General features: G+C 49.7%; 1 protein-coding gene across 2 annotated transcripts in view; it reads left to right on the top strand.

Annotated features, from left to right (window-relative positions):
- Positions 1 to 19,358, top strand: part of LOC144817657 (uncharacterized) — a 208,894-nt gene that overhangs the window by 71,104 nt on the left and 118,432 nt on the right. The window contains exon 1 of one of the 2 annotated variants that reach the window (XM_078674386.1): positions 8,220 to 8,345. The exons of the other annotated variant lie outside the window; for it this stretch is intronic. The gene's annotated coding sequence lies outside the window, so the exon portion shown is untranslated. Of the gene's footprint in view, positions 1 to 8,219; positions 8,346 to 19,358 lie in introns of those variants that run through there. 2 annotated transcript variants of the gene reach the window in all.

Here is a 19,358-nt window from a genome sequence, read left to right as displayed (position 1 = left end):
GGCTGAAGGGTTGGATCCGAGGATGATGACCTCCATCTTGTCCGTGTTCCGCTTCAGTCGGCTGTTCCTCTTCCATTCAGCAACGGCCTTCATTCCTTCGTGAAGGTTGGTTTTGGCAGTGTGGGGGTCCTTGGTGAGGGAGATTATCAGCTGGGTCTCATCGGCGTAGGAGAGGATGTTGAGGTCGTGCCGACGGGCGACTTGGGCGAGCGGTGCCATGTAGATGTTAAACAGGGTTGGGCTGAGGGATACGCCGCAGATGATCTCTGTGGCTTCGGGGTGGAAGGGGGTAAGGCGGACGCTCTGTGTTTTGCCAGAGAGGAAGGAGGTGGTCCAGTCCAGGGCCTTCTCTTGGATCCCAGCGTTGTGGAGGCGTGTTCGTAGTGTGTGGTGACAGACCGTGTCGAAGGCGGATGACAGGTCCAGGAGGATGAGGGCCGCCGTTTCTCCGTTGTCCAGCAGGGGCTTGATGTCATAGGTGATACAGAAAAGGGGGTGATGTCATAGGTGGCGGCGTTGATCTCGCCGTGCTTCCAGCTCTCAGGGAAGGTTGCTGTCTCGAAGGAGGTGTTGATGACTTTCCGGAGATGGGGTGCGATGGATGTGCTGGCTTTGTTGAAGATGTGGTGTGGGCATGGATCTGACGGAGATCCGGAGTGGATGGTGTTCATGATCTTGATGGTGTCATTGTCGTTGATGTTGGTCCAGTAGATCAGGCGGTTGGTGCGGATGGTGGTCGTGGGGGGCGGAGGTCTCAGTGGTTGTAGGGGTGGTCGTGGCGTTGAAACTGTCGTGGATGTCTGTGATCTTGCAGTGGAAGAAGGTGGCCAGCGAGTCGCACAGGTCTTGCGAGGGTGGGACGTCGTTGGTGTTGGAGCTGGGGTTGGAGAGTTTCTTCACGATGTTGAAGAGTACTTTGCTGTTGTGCGTGCTGTTGTCTAGGCGGTCTTTGAAGGAGGCTCTTTTGGCCGATCTGATGAGGTGATGGTATCTGCGGGTGGCATTCTTGTGGGGGCGGTGTGGCTGTCCGGTGTTCATTCACAGAGCCAGATCTTCTCCAGCTTTCAGCAGGCTTGCTTGGAGGCCCGGAGGTCGTCAGTGAACCAGCTGGCTTTCTTGTTGGTATGATTGTTGGAGGGTTTCTTGATCGTGGCCAGGGTATTGGCGCAGTCGTTGATCCACTGTCTGGGGTTGCAGGCGGCCGTGTTGGTATGGTCAGCGGGTGGGCTCTCGGCGAGGGTGGTGGTTATCTGGTCTTCGGTGACTTTGCTCCAGCAGCGGTGAGGCATCTGTTAGGTGCGGTGGTGCGTGGTGGGTTTCTTGAAGGTGAAGTGGATGCAGCGGTGCTCGGTCCAGTGGAGTTCGGTGGTATGGTTGAAGGAGACGTGGGGGCTTGCGGAGATGATGGGGTCAAGCGTGTGACCGGCGGAGTGGGTGAGTGTTGTGATGAGTTGTCTGAATCCGAGGTTGGCTAGGTTGTCGATCAGGGTGGTGGAGTTGGTGTCGTCATTGTTCTCGAGGTGGAAGTTCAGGCCCCCGAGGACGATGTAGTCCATGGAAGTGAGGGCGTGTGTGCTGACGAAGTCGGCGATGGAGTCGCTGAACTGTGGTCGGGGGGCCGGGCGTTCTGTAGATGAGGGTTTCTCTGAGGGTGGTGTTGGGGTCTGTGTGGATCTGGAAGTGCAGGTGTTCGGCGGTGCTGAGGGTGTCGTCGGTGTTGGTCGAGCCTCTGAGAGTGTTCCTGTGGACGATGGCGATTCCTCCTCCCGCTCTGTTGGTGCGGTCCTTGCGGGTGATCTTGTAGCCATCCGGGACAGCTTTGGCTATGTCGGGTGCCGAGGCGGGGTTCAGCCAGGTCTCCGCCAGGAAGGCGACGTCTGGGGAGGTTGAGTAGGTCCCAGAGTTCAACGGCATGTTTTCGGGTGGAGCTGGTGTTGAGAAGGATGCATCTGAGGTGGTTGGGTTATTTCCTGGTCGGCAAGATGGTGGGGCGGATGCTTGTGAAGCTGCAGTTCCGGCAGGTGAAAGCTCCGTGGGTGCGCTTCGGGGCGGCCAGGAAGCAGGTGTGTGATCGTCCGGTGTTGAGTGCGTGGAGGGTTCTGGCATCGTAGCGGTGTCGGGCGTCGTGGCGTTTGTGGTGTCCAGGGGTCCTGGCGCTGGGCGCGGTCCAGGCACGGACAAGCACAGATGGGCTTGCCTTAGGTGCGCCAGCGGCACGCCAGCTGAGCGCGGCCGCGTAGTGGCTTCCATATGAGGGGATGTGGGAGGGAGGAGCAGCTGGGAGGCGGGAGCGGGGCGGCGAATGGGATTGCAGGTGGGCGGGGCAGGGGAATAAAAACAAGTCTGGGCAAGAAAGCAAGTACAGGCATGAGAGAATAAAAACAAGTCTGGGCAAGAAAACAAGTACAGGCATGAGAGAATAAAAACAAGTCTGGGCAAAAAAGCAAGTACAGGCACAGGGGAATAAAAACAAGTCTGGGCAAGAAAGCAAGTACAGGTACAGGGGAAAAATACAAGATTAGGCAAAAACAATGCAGGCAGAACCATGCAGCAGGTGGGGAGCGACCTGCCTGCGAGCAGGGTCATAGGTCGCTCATTCATACCTGCCGTTTTACGATTTCCTAACTGCGACTCCTTGTGATTCGCAATTAGGAACTCGCAAAATGGTATCTTCATACATCTGGCCCTATGTCCTGTAAAATATCAGTGGTGTTCTATTATCCCTTGAAACCAACTGTGTTGGGGGTTCCAGTAATAGACGTAAAGCATCATCATCCCCATACGATTCCTTCCAGTCCTTTCAAAGAATTTCTTTTGGCTTTGCAACCATGGTGCAAAGCCCGCTGGCGCTCTGAGCGTCCTTCCTGCAGTAACTGTTCTGTAATGAGGAGCTGCGTAGTGTTCGCATCGTTATAACCTGTCCAAGATGTTTGAATCTTTCTAGTGACGGACATCTTGTTTTTGGATCAGAATGTGAAAATCCAGACACATTTATTGTGCCGTAGAGACTTGTCTACTACACACAGAGATTGTCACAGTGGTTGCGTTATTAGTGGTTGTGGTGCAGTTGATGGATTTTTTAATATGACCGCGATTCCTCCTCCTGGTGTGTGTTGACAGTCCTCCTGTGTGTGAGCTTGTGTCTTGGAGGGATGGCCGTGGCGATGTCAGGTGCCAACTATTTGGTCAGCCATGTTAGGAAGAGGAGGTCCAGGGCGTAGTGTTCCTGGATGTTCACAGTTTCTGTGGCGTGTTTGCTGATTGAGCAGGTGTTGAGGAACATGCGTAATAGTTTGTTTTGGGGGGCGTGTTTGTAGGTTTGGAGCTGGAGGTGTGCTGTGTGTAGTTTGTGTGAAAGGCGTGATGTGGAGGATGGGATGCTGCACATAAAACAGTGGGTGCCAATGAAAGTTTCTTCTGTGGTGTGTGGTGCAGAAGCAGGTTGCAAAGTGATCCGAGATATGCCAAAGAGTAAGTAAGCGGGATGGAAGGACCAAGGTTTGTGGCGCTGGGTGCAGTCAAGATGAGGGCGGGCCCAGATGATCTTGCCTTTGGCTCGTCTTCGGCACCATTAAGTAGGTCCTGAGAGGGGGAGGAGCACAGGGAGTGATGGGTAGGGCTTTTTGGGAGTGCACGAATGTACCGATAAGGATTGGGGAAGGAAAGACTCGAAAATATCGGAGCGAGCTACAAGAGACTGCATTTCCCAGAATGCCAGGGGCGAACCTTGCCTGAGAGGTCAGCGGTGTGCTCCCACATCCTGTTGTCGAGGAAAAGACAGGTGGATGGAGGGAGGAAACGGAGTGCATAAAGGAAACATGGATGGTACAAAGAGGCAAAAAGGCACAAGAGTTAAAAATAACAAAAAGTTAAAAAGGCACTATAGGATGGTGGAATCAGACTGCATGGCTACCCCCACTTTTTCTGGTGTTTTTCTGGCTTTTGATTTAGTCTGACTGGGATCCTGATAATCAGGACTCCAGTCCATCTGCTTTCTCCCTAAATTGATTGCATGTGCTTTAGGTACAGTCCAGATTGGATTCTGGGGTACCCTTATAAGTCCCAGGTATATGGTATCCTATATAACCAGGGCATAGGTACCCCAGAGGCCTCCCAGGGGCTGCAGCATGTATTGTGCCATCTTGAGAGACCACTCAAACTGACACCACAGGTCTGCTACTGCAGCCTGTGTAAGGAGGTACAGGCCCCCTTACTTAGATATAGGTATCTATATCTACCTTTAATCATTGACACATATAAAACTATCAGTCACTCCTATGGCAGGCCTTATCAGTCCTGAAGGCAGGGTGCTTGGTTTCGTGTGAGAGGGTGCCCATGCACGAGCAGAGCCCCTCTGCAGCCTTTGGAATCTATTCTCCAGGGTTGATCCATGATGCAGCCTAACCATATACTCTTAAGTACATTATAACCTTGCGGTAAATGTTAACTTTAAAACGGCTGCACAGAAACCTGTCGTGTTTGGTGTCTAACACCTTGGTATGATTCCTCCCTTCTACAGGGAGAAAAACGACAAGACTGGTACACCCGGTACCAGCTTTCTCGACCCTGGCATCACAAGATGGATGCTGCCAGCCACAGACACGAGTCTGCCCTCCTGCTGCTGAGCGGTGCTTGAGCAGGGGAAGGCTTGACAATAGGCTTCTTGTCACAGGGAAGTGTAACCACCTCCCAGACAGGCTTTAGTGTGTTGGGTGGGTGCACTCTGAGAGTGCTTTGATGTCTGCACTGGATGCACATTTGTGCATAGTCCAGTTCAAACCGGTTGCAGGAGCCATTGGCTCCTGCTCTGGCGCGAAACTGGACAAAGGACATCGGTGTAAACACCCCTCTGTCCTGACCCTCCCATAGGTGGGTCCCCAGAGTTTGTCCCACCCCTTCCTTGGGTATTAAGTAGGAACCCCTGACTACAGGACTTTAGATTTACGTGGACGAAACTCTGCTACAGAAACCAAGTACTTCGACTATCTACACTACGCTGTATGACTGAAGAATCTCCCTTGGAGTAAAGGAGTTACTCCCCTGCTAAGCAGGCACCTAAATGTATCTGACCGGTTTGCATCTCCGTAGCTCCTGAGGACTCTGAAGAATTCTGTAACACAGGAGGTGGGTTCCCAAGTGTCCCTGAGGTCGACTAGTGCTCTCAGCAATCCTGAGACCCGCAGACCTTGTGGGGACCGTGCAACCCGTACCCCTGGACACCATGTCCATTTGCAGCAGCATATGCTTTTCGGCGATCCATGAGGCTGTGCTTTGGGCTACTTATAGTCCTCTCCCCGAGCAGTGTTTCCACTGAAGATTACCGGCCTACACTCCACAAGTGTTTTGTGGGCTGGTATTTTGTCATTCCTCTCCATGTCTCTTCGTGATCCTTGGTCCCTGTGAAGGCAACTTTAACTTTCCGTGGGCTTTCCTGGATGCTCCAGACGTGACCTGACTCTCCATCGCTTGGAGGGTCCCCAGGACCTTACTGATCCTCACAGAATCATATTTCCTCTGACCGCATGGGTTGCAGTTGCCAAGGCTTGTTGGTGTTCAATCTGGACACTGATCTCCCAGCACCCGACATCCGTCGTGGGACAGCTCACCTCCCAACTTGGGTCGTTCTCGACGCCTCCTGGTCCTTGTGGCTACAGAGTCAATCTTCACCTCTTCGCACCTGAAATACCCGACATTGGTGGGCATTCGTCTATTGTACCCCTGGTCACTGTGAAGTGACCCAGACTCTGTCCCCTCTGCTTTCAGGTCCTTCTCAGCTCCGATCCAGGTTTGGATCACACGGCCACTTTTCATCTTCCCGACAGCAGTACTTCCTTGCATCATATCATTGAAATCAATGTGCGTTTCCGACACCACTTAACCCCTAAGCACCCGGCTCTCCTGGGATAGGTAACACATGGGTGCTGGCCTTAGACCCTTCTATGTTCCAAAGGGTTTGCTTGAAGTCCTCTCCTAATTGTGCTTAATCTTTAAAGTTCCAACCATGACTTTCCCATAGAGTTGTACGGAGCCCGCGCCTGTGTTCTCACACTGCACACGTCCTCCGTGAGTCCCTTGTGTCACTATCTTAGGTGGTTCCTTGGGGTCCCAGCAATTCTACGTGCTCTAGGCCTTGTGCCTAGTCAAGTCGTGGTTGTTATACAACTTTCTTAGTACATGGTTTGGTCTCCTCCTGGAGCCTACTGTGTATTGTGCTATTTACTGTTGTGCTAGTAGTTTAATATTGTGTACTTTGTGCTCTAATCTCATAAAGAGATTAGTAGATAGTGTGTAGTAATAAATACATATATTTTATATATACCTTGTGTGGTTCTCCTTTCATTTGGTCATTTCAGGAGGTTATGATCTGGTAAAACAAGCTGCTTTACATTCCTTTAAGACTTAGCCTGAAGGCTGCTCTCCATAGCTACCACTAGGATAGCTTTCAATAAAGGTTGTTGTTTGAACTGGAGCAAGGTGCCCTCTTTAATTGGCGGACAGCATATACCAGGCCAATTTCTCACAGGCACTTAGGGTGAAAAAGAGCTAAAAGGAACACAGTAAGTTAGAGAGTCACGAAGTAAAAGAGCGAAGTGTTGAAACGAGGCCCAAAGGGTGAAAAGGGTAAAAAGGCACAAAGGAAGGATGGTAATGAATGAAAGGCAAAACATTGAAGAATTGAGTGAAAGGCAGAAAGAACAAGAGGTGGAAGGCACGACAGAGAGAGAATGGGCACGTGAGTGGGAGAAGAGACGGGCCTTAAAGGAGCAGGAGTCGGGTCCTGGTTTCAGGTAAGCCCAAAGGGGGCAGGGCCTGGACACCTGCTTATGACTTTCGGCAACATCATCCTGTTAATGGTAAGCATGAGTCTGAAAAATGCATTTCTTTTTAACAGAGCACGCCAAATCTAACACACACTTGGGGGTATAGGCATCCGTAGTAAATCAGCAATTTTGATTTATTTTATTTGCAAAGTTTAATAAAGTGCGAACATGACCCTAACAGGTATCAGAGCGCTGTTCACATATTAGCCCGGTCAGACATTACTGGTAAAATGCCGGTAAAAAGCAAGGAGGGAATGTAGGGAGCAAAACAGAAGGATGCAGTAAAGCAAAATCAGAGTGCAGTGCATACGGCAGTCAGGACACGTATAACAGGTAAAATGCAAGGAAGGAAATATAGGGCTCAATGCAAAACGCAGAAACAGATACTGTAAATCACAGCGGCTTGGTTTTTAGGTCAAAGCCTACCAGACAGTGCAGATGTCGTCTTTGCTAAAGACATCCTGGGGACATTCGGAAAGCTTCCCTGGGAATGCACTCTGCCACGGCAGCCGGCACAGGTACGCGTAGTGTGGCAGGGGAAGTCGACAGACGAGGGAATGGGTGTACTGTATTTATTTAATCTGTCGACTTCACCCTACCCCTCGCACCCCGACACCCCCCCATCGCGTTTACCGGTGCCATTGGTCATCACTGGCTTTATGGTTTGTAAGTCAGTTGTAAGTGTATTGTACATATTATTGAATGGTGTGTTTATTCTTATGCAATAGCACTTGATGGAATAGTCCTGTACTAGGAATCTGTGAATGTCTCTTGAGTCATTAGATGCCTGGTTGCTGTCTTGTTCAGTCGTGGGTTCATACCCTGGATTAAAGCATTTCTATATGCTTGGAAAATACTTCTTGTCTCCGACTTTTATTCCTTCAGCCACACTACATGAATTGGCGATGATTTGTGGCTTTATTTTCCTGATTTTGGATATATGACGTTGGACCCACCGACCTATGTCCAGTTATCTACAGTTTTTCCAGTAAAATCGGGTGCCAATCTGGATGTGCTTTCGTTGTGGCAAATCCCGTTTTTCTGGTATTTACGAGGACATTGTGAGTAATTGTCAACAGTTTTCTGGCATTATTTACGACGTAGGCTCGTCCCTCAGCCACTGTTAATTTTTAAACCTTACCGGCTTACCGGTATGCATTCCTCACGCACTGTCCTCGCGCGCTGGCCTCGTGCACTGGCCTCGTGCATGGTCCTCGCGCGCTGGCCTCGTGCGCTGCCGAAGCTGAGATTCCTTGGCGCCGCTGATCCTTTAATCAGAGCTTCGTTCTACTCATTCCGCTCTATTTCCTTCAGAGACAAGCAACGTAACACGCTCCACGTCATAAGCCTATCACGGCCATCTTTGAACTTTGGGATAACTCAGCTTACCCTGCTGTATGACGTTTCAGTTCAGTGATCGGTTTACTCTTCTGACAAGCACACATTATTTATTTTGTCTAAATTTTGCCAGATTTTGCTCGCATCATCACGGTTCAAGCTGCATCTTGTTATTACTCAAGTAAGGTACATTTATTTTTCTCATGGCTTATTCCAATAAAATTTTGCCTCTACCTCCTTATTTACAAGTACCAGGAAAACCTATTACTCCTTGGCATAAGTGGTTGAGAGTATTTTCAAATTATCTAGAGGCAATTGATGCTATTGAGTATTCTCCTTCCAGAAAAAGCGCCATTTTTTTAAATCATCTAGGCAATGCATGTCAACAACTGTTTGATAACTTACCTGTAGCACCTGCAAGCTCTGATGACAATTGGAATGTGTATCTTGAAGCACTTGCAAGTTTGGGAAAGCAGTAATGGTGGATATGTGTTCTTTAAACGAAAACAACAACATGATGAATCCATTGAGGATTATTTAGCTTCTTTCGTGCTCTGGCTGTTAAGTGCGAGTTTGGTATCACTCGACATTTCATTACGGGATTGTAGAAAGGAGGCAGATTCGTAGTAAATATTCATAAGTTTTATTCTAAACAGCCCCACACCTAGTGCGGTGCGTAGGTCAGGGAGGAATCTCAATTCTGGCAGTTGGGAGTTGGAGAGGAGCAGATAGAACGATAGAATGTTGAGAGGCCAATTGGGAGGGAGAAAGAACAATGGGTACTCTCGCGCAGGAGAGCTCGAGGGCATGTGTTATCACTGTCACGCGCTGGTAGCAGCTCGTGTGGATTGCAGTAATACAATACAACACATCTTCCTCTCTTGTATGTTTAACAAATAAATAACACAATTTAACATTTTAAGCAATCATGTATGTTTAACTATACACATTTAGTCACAAACAAAATCATCATAACGTTTGGGTTTGTGGATGGTTCTCCCAAACCTACCCATGAACCTGTGGGGGTCAGGCACACCTTCAGTGTCGGAGAGAGGATCATTACAGGTTCTGCCAAACCTACCACTGAAACTATGATTGTCTGACATGACTTCAGAGTCAGAGTGTGAGTCACCATCGCAACTCCGATTAAGTATCGGAGCGTGAGGACTGACATCAACGAACTGCTCTGATGTGTGACAATCAGCGAAGTCAGTGATGGGTGGGAGATGTGTGTTATCTCATTTCTGCTCTATACTGGCTCTATCAAAATCGACCCACAAATCTTTGCTGGAAGTATTAGGTTGAAGTTGATTAGGTACGTTGGCTTCATGATGATATCTGGCCAATCTACTCATGTGCCACACTTTCCCATCACGGAGTCTGGCCGCGTTGTTATAAAGTTTGTTGATGTGGAGAGGAGCGGTGAATCTGACTTTTCTTTCCAAGCGAACTTTGCCAAGATCGCCGACCTTAAAGGAGTGTTCTTTAGCACCATGTTTGGAATCATACCATTCTTTATAGTATTTTTGCGCCTTGATGATGTTATTTCTAATGATGTCTGGTGACCAATCCAGTTGTTTGGAAGCTGGCATCCAACCCAGGTCTTTGCTCAGGGGCTGTCTGCTTCTCATAAGGAGAAAAGGTGCAGTTCGGGTGCTGGCACAAGGGGAGATCCTGAATGCCCAGATGTGTTTGAACACTTCTTCCTCCCAATTGAGGTTGGCATTTCTTGACAATTATATGTGTCCTTTCAAGACATGATTGCAGCGTTCAGTGAGGCCATTGCCTTCCGGATGGTTTAGTGAGGTGGTGTGGTGGGTGATGCAATTGCTCTCGAGGAATGACTTAAATGCCTCTGAGGAAAATTGGGGACCATTGTCGGTGAGCACGTACTTGGGTAACCCTTCACTCAAGAACAGCTTTCCAAGAATGAGATGACTTTTGAGCTGCCTATTTCTGAGACTATTTCTATTTCAGTCCACTTGGAGAAGTGGTCCATGGCTACTAAAATATACTTGATCTCTCCGTCGTGTCCTTCAATGGGTCCTGCGATGTCTAGTCCTAATTTCTCCCATGCCACCATGGGGAGTTTGAGAGGTGAGAGGGAAACCTTGGATGTTTTGAGGGTTTTATCTGAATCACAGCATTCTACACAGTTTCTTATATGGATTTCAATCTGCTTGTCGATACCAGGCCACCAATAACTGATTCTGACTCTTTGCTTGGTCTTTGAGATGCCAAGGTGACCAATGTGGCATAGGTTAAGAATTTTGTGTCTGAGTGTGATGGGGGCTATTGCTTTGCCAATCCTGTACAACACTCCATTTTCCAAACTGAGTTCATTTCTTATTTCCCAATAGACTTTAGCATTATCGTGAAGGTGGCGTTTCTCAGGCCAGGAGGTGTTGACATATTTGCATATGTCTTGAAGTGTGGAATCTCGAGACATGTCGTTCCCATTCTTCCGCAGAGATTCCATCAAGGTCCATATTGAATATTAGTGCTACTTTTTCAGCTTCCTATTGGGTATCCAGATTCTCATTGTGCGGAAGGGGTAGTCTGCTCAGGAAATCAGCTACCTTGTTCTTGATTCTAGGCCAGTATTCACCTGTGTAGTTGTAATCCAACAATTTGACAGACATTTTACTCAGCCGTGGTGAAGCATTTTGCAGTCCGGAGGCAGAAAGGATCTTAACACCTAGACTGCTAAGGCAATTCCCGCTGGGTGCTGATATTTATGAAATCCCATTGTTCATGACGAGCTCACCTTGTCATGAGCACAGCTCCAGTGTGCCTCATGACGAGCTGACCTTGTCATGAGCATGGAACAGGTTAATTAACGGTTTGTGGTCTGTGTGTAGGTGTACATTATATTCCCAAATGTATGCTCTGAAGTAGTTGAGCGCCCATGAACAGGCCAGCATCTCACGTTCGATCACTGAGTATTTCTCCTCAGCAGGGGTGAGCGATCTGGATGCAAAGGCCACAACCCATTCGTTGTTCGAGGTGTCTTTCTGTGCCAGCACAGCACCCAGTCCTTTGTTGCTGGCATCAGCGGTTACGAAGATTTCAGCTTTGGGGTCAAACCCTTCAAGAAAGGGTGCATTACTGATTTCTTTTTTGATTGTATCGAAGGTTTTCTGACATTCCGGGGACCAATCAAATTTAGTTCTATTTTTTAGTAATTGTCTTAAACTGTACATTTTTTCAGAAAAATTTCTTATAAACTTCGAGTAGTACTCAGTTAAACCGAGGAAAGCTCTCACATCTTCTTTGCTGGATGGACGGGGAGCATTGAGAATGGCATCAACTAAGCCTTGTTTGGGTTTGATACCTTCGTGGCTGTTGGACTTGGCCCTTCTGGCAGGTTCACCCCTAAACTTTTTGCTTTTGAATGTGACCTGGTGATGGTGATTTTTGGGTTCTGCGCACTTTTACTGTGTCCCAGTGGAAAGTGCATGCGCACTCTGAGTGCGTGGAGTAAGGTTGGCCTGCCCTCCCATAGGAATGCATGGGGAATGTATGTGTCCCTGGTAGTTCCTGATGCGTGGGGTGTGCAGGCTCGAGTCTGGTATGTGCGGACTCGTGTGATTGAATGCTGCGAGATGATGTATGCGGCATGTATGTGTCTAGTGTGGAAGTGCTACTTCTAGACAATGGTGTGCGTGTGCAATAAGTATGCTGGCGTGTGATTTACTGGAGCTGGCTGGGAAGCCTGGCTCCAAGAGTCTGTGTGGGTCTGCCCCTGTGGTGAATGGAGAGATTAGCATGCTGATGTGAGGGAGGGGCTGCACCTGGGTCCTGAATAGGGCTGGGCTTTCCCCACACAATGCTGGCTCCGCCCCCTGTGGTGCGTCTAATGACCCTAGCCTCCCTAGTGAATAGAAAGGGTGGTTGAGCACATCAAGGGTGCTCCAAAACTAGCTGCGACTGGTTGCTCCCCCACCCTGCACCCTGAGACAAAGGGATTTCATGTATAAGAAGGGTCTGTGTCCCCTTACAATTTGTTCTCTCCCAGTATCCTGTCTGAGGGGGCTGCTGCTGTTGCTGGGAAGGAGGACTGCCTCTTGGACTGCCTCCCTGCCAGGAGGCCCAGTGAGCTGGCTCTGGGCCCAGCCTTGCCCCCCCCCCCCCACCTTCCTGAAGGACTTGGTTGCTGACTTTTGGGGGCCTGAACTTTCCCCTGGCGCTGGGGAGTGCTTTGCCCTTGCTGTGAATCCCCTAAGCGCATGGTAGCGCTTTATTTCTCCCCTAAGCGACGGGAAGCGCTGTGCTCGTCTTTGGTGCTTGGGAGCGCTATGGGTGCTTTGGCCGGTGCCCACCTGGCATCTTTTGCCTGCGTGCTGGGTTGCTGCCCCAATCGAGTGCCCACCTCGATTCATTGTGTATTTTAAACAAGCCGGTGCCCACCCGGCATTGCCCCTCGAAAATCACCGCCACAGCCCAGGGGCATTGAAACCGTTGCCGGGCCGCTGCCTAGTGCGACCCGGAAGTGCCGCCTCCACGCCCCCAGGGTCGCGCTGCTATTGGCTGCCCTCAGCAGCGCGACCCGGAGGTGCCCGCGGCTCGCCTGGTTGTAGGCGGGGCCTCGGGACAGAAGGAGAGCGGCGCCGGCCTTCACGGGGCTCCCGGGACTGAGGGAGAGCCCCGGAGTGCTGCCAGGAGGCTGAAGAAGAAGCCCGGCAGAGAGGAGCTGACGCCGTGAGGAGCCGCCGGTGAGTGCGGGCGACCCCGGGGTCACTTCTCCACCCCAGCGAGGCCATTCGTGAGAGCCTGCGAGGCTCGAGGGCACCTTTGTTTAGAGCCTGCAAGGCTCTTGGTGGCATTTTTATTAACTTGAGTCCCCAGGAGGGGGACTCCAACGGCGGGGCACACTCTTCTTGAGAGCCCACGAGGCTCTAGCATCACGGGGGCAGATATTCTTTACGTAGAGCCCCGAGAGGCTCGTGGCGCCATTTCTTTGAATTAAGAGCCTAGGAGAGGCTCAGGGGGCCATCTCAGCGATCTCGAGCCCCAGAGGGGGGCTCCAATGACCCCGCATTTGGTTGTAGAGCCACGGAGGATCTAGGGGGCATATTTGTTTATTTAGAGTCTGCAAGGCTCCCACATCACGTTGGCCCCATCATCCTTGCTACAGCTGCCCAGCACTTCGTGGGCAGCTGCCACGTTTAGGCCCCTGACATTGGGACACAGGGCGTCCTAGCCCCCACGAGGCCAGTTGGCCTAGGGACTGCCACAGGTGGTGGCTTATGTGAGTACTGCGCAATTGTTCCCTTACACCTCTGAATGTGTTGTTTATGCATCATGTGTTCTCCTGTGCTGCACCTCTGAATGTGTTTTGATGCATCATGTGCCTTGTTCTCACACCGCTGAATGTATGTTGATGCATCATGTGTTTTCCTTCCCAACACCTCTGAATGTTTATGCATCATGTGTAATGTTCCTATGCTTATACCCCTAAATGTATGGTGATAATTAGGTGGTTGTTTTTCTCCTAGTACAGGTGTTGCTAGTGAGGTCCTGGTTCCCTGCGCAATATTCTCCTAAGGTGGTTAGGGTTGCGTAGGTGGTACTTACCTGTTACCAGTAGTTACTGGTTGTGTGCTACATTTTCTAATTTGTGCTACAGTGATTTTACATTCTATGTTCTACGTTCTAAGTGATATTCTAAGTGCTAGTTCTAAAAGTGCTGATTCCTGACAGTGGTCCAGGTGGCCCTGTCTGGTACATATCCCCTGTAAATTCTGCCCGTGCCTGTTGGCACATTGTAAAGTGTGTGTTTTTATCTAATGTGTTTTGGTGTAATACAAAGGCTATTTTTATATATAACCTTGTGTGGAGTTTCCTTTAGTGGTGGGCCTTGGGTGTTGTTGCTGGGGGTGCGTGCGCAAACACTTAACTTACATCGCCTCAGAGTTTAGCCTTACTGCTCGTGCTACGTTACCTAGAGGGTGAGCAGGGGTTATCTTGGCGTGCAACTCCCTTGCCCTGACTTAGGAGTGGTCTAACTCTACTGTTAGTCCATGCGTTTTCAATTTGTTAAAAACCTGCCTAAGGCGTGTGTCATGTTCCAATTGGTTGCTGCCCATGACCAGGATGTTGTCTCGGAAAAACCCGATACCGTCAACGCTCTCAAAGATTGATGTCATGACTCTTTGGAAAAGCACTTCGGCCGAGGCTAGACCAAAAGGTACTCTGGTGAAATGGTAACAACCGAATTGTGTAATAAATGTAGTGTACTTTTTGCTATCCGCGTGTAGGGGTATTTGGTGATACACGGATTTTAAGTCTATAATGGAAAATACAAGCATAGCATTAGTGGCATTGAACATTTCACAGATGCGAGGTAGGGGGTACTGATCAACGATTATATTTTTATTTAGGTCCCTAAGGTCTATGCAAAGTCTGATTTTCCTATTGGGACGTTTGACGACAACTAGGGGAGAAACCCACTCAGCAGATTCAACTTCTTTGATTATTCCATCATGGAACAGTCTGTTCAGCTCTAGTTGGACATCGTTTCTTACCGAAACTGGTAGATGTCTTACCTTGTGAATGCACGGGATGGCCGAGTCTTTTAATTCAATTTTATGTTGAAAACTGTTTAGGAGACCCACTTTGCCAGAGAACACTTCTGGGAAATCTTTGTGGATGGGGTGTTTACATGACTTATCAACGGACAAAACAGGATCAGCACTATTTGGGTTGAGGATAATGCCAAGATCTGCCTGATCACCCCAACCCAGCACCGAAGGTCCTTTCTTAGCTACACACAGTTTACAAAATGCTCTCCTGTTTTTGAATTCAAATTCTAATTCACGGATTCCTAAAAACTCACTGTTATCGCCTGTGTAACTTCTTGCAATAACATTAGATTTTTCAAGTGATGTTCAAATTTTGTCTGTCAACTGTTGTTTCCAAACGTTCTCATTAATTATCGTGAAAGGGGAGCCAGAGTCAGCCATTATGTTCACTGACACTCCACCCAATTTTACTTCACACATGGGTTTTTTGATCTTGGAGGGGGTGAGTTCCAATATGTCATATTCAATGGAGAATATGTAATTGATGCTGTCAGATTCTGAGTAATCAGAATTTTCCGCCGTTGAGTCACTTTCCTCTTGGATGTGTTTGACAGGTTTGCTGTGTTTGTAAGGTTTTCTATTTCATGCTTTTGCAATGTGACCCGTTAATCCACATGACGTGCACTTTTGATGTCTAGCATTTTATGAAATCAGGTCAATGGGTGGGAGACCCACAGCGAAAACACTTGCGTTCTGAGAGGTCATTGTTCTTCTTGCTGTGACTCTTCTCAATGTTGTGTTTCGATTTGTATTGTTCACCTTTCCTGTGATAATCATAAGAGATTTCACGAGTATTAACTTTTGACCTCAGTCTGTTTGCATTGGATGAATTGATTGCTTTTACTATAATTGGCTCATCCAAAACTGCCTTGGCACGTCTGCCTGTAAGTTCTGCCTTTTTAACCAAAGCAACAACTTCCTTTAAAGGGGATTCCCCATTCACCCAGAGTTTGTCTTGGATGTTTGGGTTGCTAGCATGCATGACTATTTGGTCACGTGCAAACTCCTCTTGTAGTTGTCCAAATCTGCAGGTTAAGACTAAATTGTTCAAGGCGGCCCCATAATCATCTATGCTCTCGTCTTTACCCTGTTTCCTTCTTGAAAATTTGTAGCGGTCAACAGCTACACATACAATTGGTGAGAAGTAGGCATCAAGATCATCTAAGGCATGTTGATAAAAATTGTTCCCTTACCTTTTTTTCTATGTTGTAGTAAGTTTTTACGCCTCCTGGACCCAAACAGTACAATAGCACTTTTTTTACGCAGCTGTGAAGTCCTCATCCTCAATCAATCAATCAATAATATTTGTATAGCGCGCTACTCACCCATTGGGTCTCAAGGCGCTGGGGGGGGGGTTCGTTACTGCTCGAAAAGCCAGGTCTTGAGTAGTTTCCTGAAGGAGAGGTGGTCCTGGGTCAGCCGTAGATGGGTGGGGAGGGAGTTCCATGTCTTGGCCGCCAGGTAGGAGAAGGATCTTCCTCCCGCGGTGGCTCTGCGGATGCGTGGTACGGTGGCGAGCGCGAGGCTGGCCGATCGTAGCTGGCGGGTGGGTGTGTAGAAGGTGAGGCGGCTGTTGAGGTACTTCGGGCCCATGTTGTGGAGAGCCTTGTGTGCGTGGGTGAGGACTCTGAACGTGATCCTCTTGCTGACGGGGAACCAGTGCAGGTCTCTCAGGTGGGTCGAGATGTGGCTGTGGCGAGGGATGTCCAGGATGAGTCGTGCGGAGGCGTTCTGTATGCGCTGGAGTCTTTTCTGTAGTTTGGCAGTGGTTCCCGCGTAGAGGGTGTTCCCGTAGTCCAGTCGGCTGGTGACGAGTGCCTGGGTGACTGTATTCTTTGTTTCGGTGGGCATCCATCGGAAGATCTTGCGGAGCATGCGCAGGGTGTTGAAGCACGATGATGACACGGCGTTGACTTGTCTGGTCATCGAGAGGGAGGAGTCCAGGATGAAGCCCAGGTTTCGTGTGTGGTCCGTTGGCTTGGGGGTGGTGCCCAGGGCAGGGGGCCACCAGTAGTCGTCCCAGGCGGAGGGCGATGATCCCAGGATGAGGACTTCCGTCTTGTCTGAGTTCAGTTTCAGGCGGCTGTTCTTCATCCACTCGGCGACGTCTTTCATCCCTTCGTGTAGGCTGGCTCTGGCAGTGGCGGGGTCGTTGGTGAGGGAGAGGATCAGCTGGGTGTCGTCTGCGTAGGAGATGATGTTCAGGTTGTGTTGGCGTGCGATGGCTACGAGGGGGCTCATGTAGACGTTGAAGAGGGTGGGGCTGAGTGATGATCCTTGTGGTACGCCGCAGATGACTTCGGTGGCCTCGGATCTGAATGGGGGGAGGCGGACTCTCTGGGTTCTTCTGGCAAGAAACGAGATGATCCACTCCAGAGTCTTCTCTTGGATTCCGATGTTGTTGAGGCGCTGCACTAGGGTGCGGTGGCAGACCGTGTCGAACGCTGCAGAGAGGTCCAGGAGGATGAGGGCCGCTGTTTCCCCGTTGTCGAGCAGGGATCTGATGTCGTCAGTGGCTGCGATGAGGGCTGTCTCGGTGCTGTGGTTGGCTCGGAAACCGGACTGCGAGGGGTCGAGGGATCCATTCGTCTCGAGGAAGGTGGCAAGCTGTCTGTTGACGGTCTTCTCGATGACTTTGGCAGGAAAAGCAATGGTTGCACTCAAATCTTTAGAGGATATTCGTCTCCGTGCTGATTTGAGGGTACTAAATCGTAACATTGTGGTGGATTGCCACCCTTTGCCCTGCATTCACGATATGCTAGCAAAAATAGGCCATAGCAAGTTCTTTTCGACCATAGATTAACGCCCTGCCAATCATCAAGTTCCTTTGTCAGTAAATTTTCAACCGTTTACCACATTTGTCACCCCATTTGTCGTCTACATGTACAAAAAACTTCCTTTTGGTTTGGTGTCAGCTGGTAGTATATTTCAGAGGTTAATGGATCAAATGTTTGATAACATTCCTGGCATTCAGACATTTCAGGATGACATTTTGGTACATTCTAAATCAATGGAACAACATTACATACTTCCAGAAGAGTTCTTAACACTTTGAAAACACATGGAATGACTGTTAATGTTACAAAATGCAAGTTTCTTACTCAAGAAGTAGATTATCTTGGTCACAATATTTCTGGTGCCTCCGGCCAACCCAAGCCTTTGTCCAAAACCTGCCTCCGCCCATCCCCAAGATTAAAACCACCAGAGCTTGGGGGTTCCTTCTCTTTTTTGGCCCCAAACCTTTGGAATCGGCTAAATGATCATATTGCATGCGCCCCATCAGAGAACACATTCAAGCACCTTCTGAAGACCAACGTTTCCCTGAGAACTAATCTCGACTCGTTCCTCCACTATCTATTCATCTTAGTTGCGTTTTACTGTCATCTAGTGCCGGGACGCTCCTCATGGAGCAGCTGTTTTGTGCTTTATAAATTCATTTATTCATTCACTCCACTATACTCCGTTCCACTGTACGACACATTACTGCACTCTTACACTCTAGGCCACTCCACTCTACTTTACTCCACTCTATGACACTTAACTCCACTGCCTTCCCTCCACTCTAACACTCTACTGTACAATACGTAATGCCACTCCACTCTACAACACTTCTCGACCCTCTACAACACTCCAGTCTACGACACTCTATGACACTTAACTCCGCTGCATTCCCTCCACTCTAACACTCTACTGTACAATACGTAATGCCACTCCACTCTACAACACTCCGCTCCACTCCACTCTAGACCACTTCTCGACCCTCTACAACACTCCAGCCAGTCTACGACACTCTATGCTACTTTACTGTTTCCTCCCAGCCACTTCACTCAAAAGATGAGCTGAATACACATGGCTATTACTTGACTGACATTTTCTATAGTGAATCCAGTTTTCCATGTTTTTAGGTTTTGCTGGCAATGCGTACGAAGTACGCATGCGCTAGCAAAATCCTTATGTTTCTCTGTTCGGTCGGGTATCCCGCCCCCTCCTCGCCCCCTCCTCCCATTGGCTAGCTCCATTAATGGAGGCTAGCCATTGGGAGCCGGATCTGTCCGTCAAAGGCCGGACCAGATTCGGGGGCGTTCCCGTGATTTTTTCCCTCTCCGCCCCTCTGTGCGCTCATCTCGGCGGTGGGCGTGTTCTTTTTTTTTTTTTGTTGTCAGGGCGTGTTCTCTCATTCCGCCGAAGATGGCGCCGGGGGCCCGTCGACTTCTCTTTGCTCTACGAAGTCCAGGTCAGTGCTCTGCATTTTTATTTGATATCCCGCCCCCCTCCCGCTGCCCGTGTGTGCCCCGTTCCCGCCCCTCCCCCCCCCCCCGTGTTTCCGGCCGTAAATGCTTCCGCTGCCCGTGGCCAGGTCCCGCTGTATGCACTCGTCACTCCTCTACCCGTTTTTGTAGCTTTTTACCGCTGCCTCGGCTCCCGTTCCCGCCCCCTACCACTGCCTCGCTCTCCGTGTCTCCCCGGCCCCGTTCCCGCCCCCCTACCGCTGCCTCGGCTCCCGTTCCCGCCCCCCTACCGCTGCCTCGCTCTCTTTGTCTCCCCGGCCCCGTTCCCGCCCCCCTACCGCTGCCTCGGCTCCCGTTCCCGCCCCCCTACCGCTGCCTCGCTCTCT

The sequence above is a fragment of the Lissotriton helveticus genome, chromosome 2_1 (assembly GCF_964261635.1).
Source record: "Lissotriton helveticus chromosome 2_1, aLisHel1.1, whole genome shotgun sequence".
NCBI classification, from domain to species: Eukaryota; Metazoa; Chordata; class Amphibia; order Caudata; family Salamandridae; genus Lissotriton; species Lissotriton helveticus.
The sequence above is the reverse complement of the archived record's forward strand: the minus strand, read 5'-3'. Positions and strand labels throughout refer to the sequence as shown.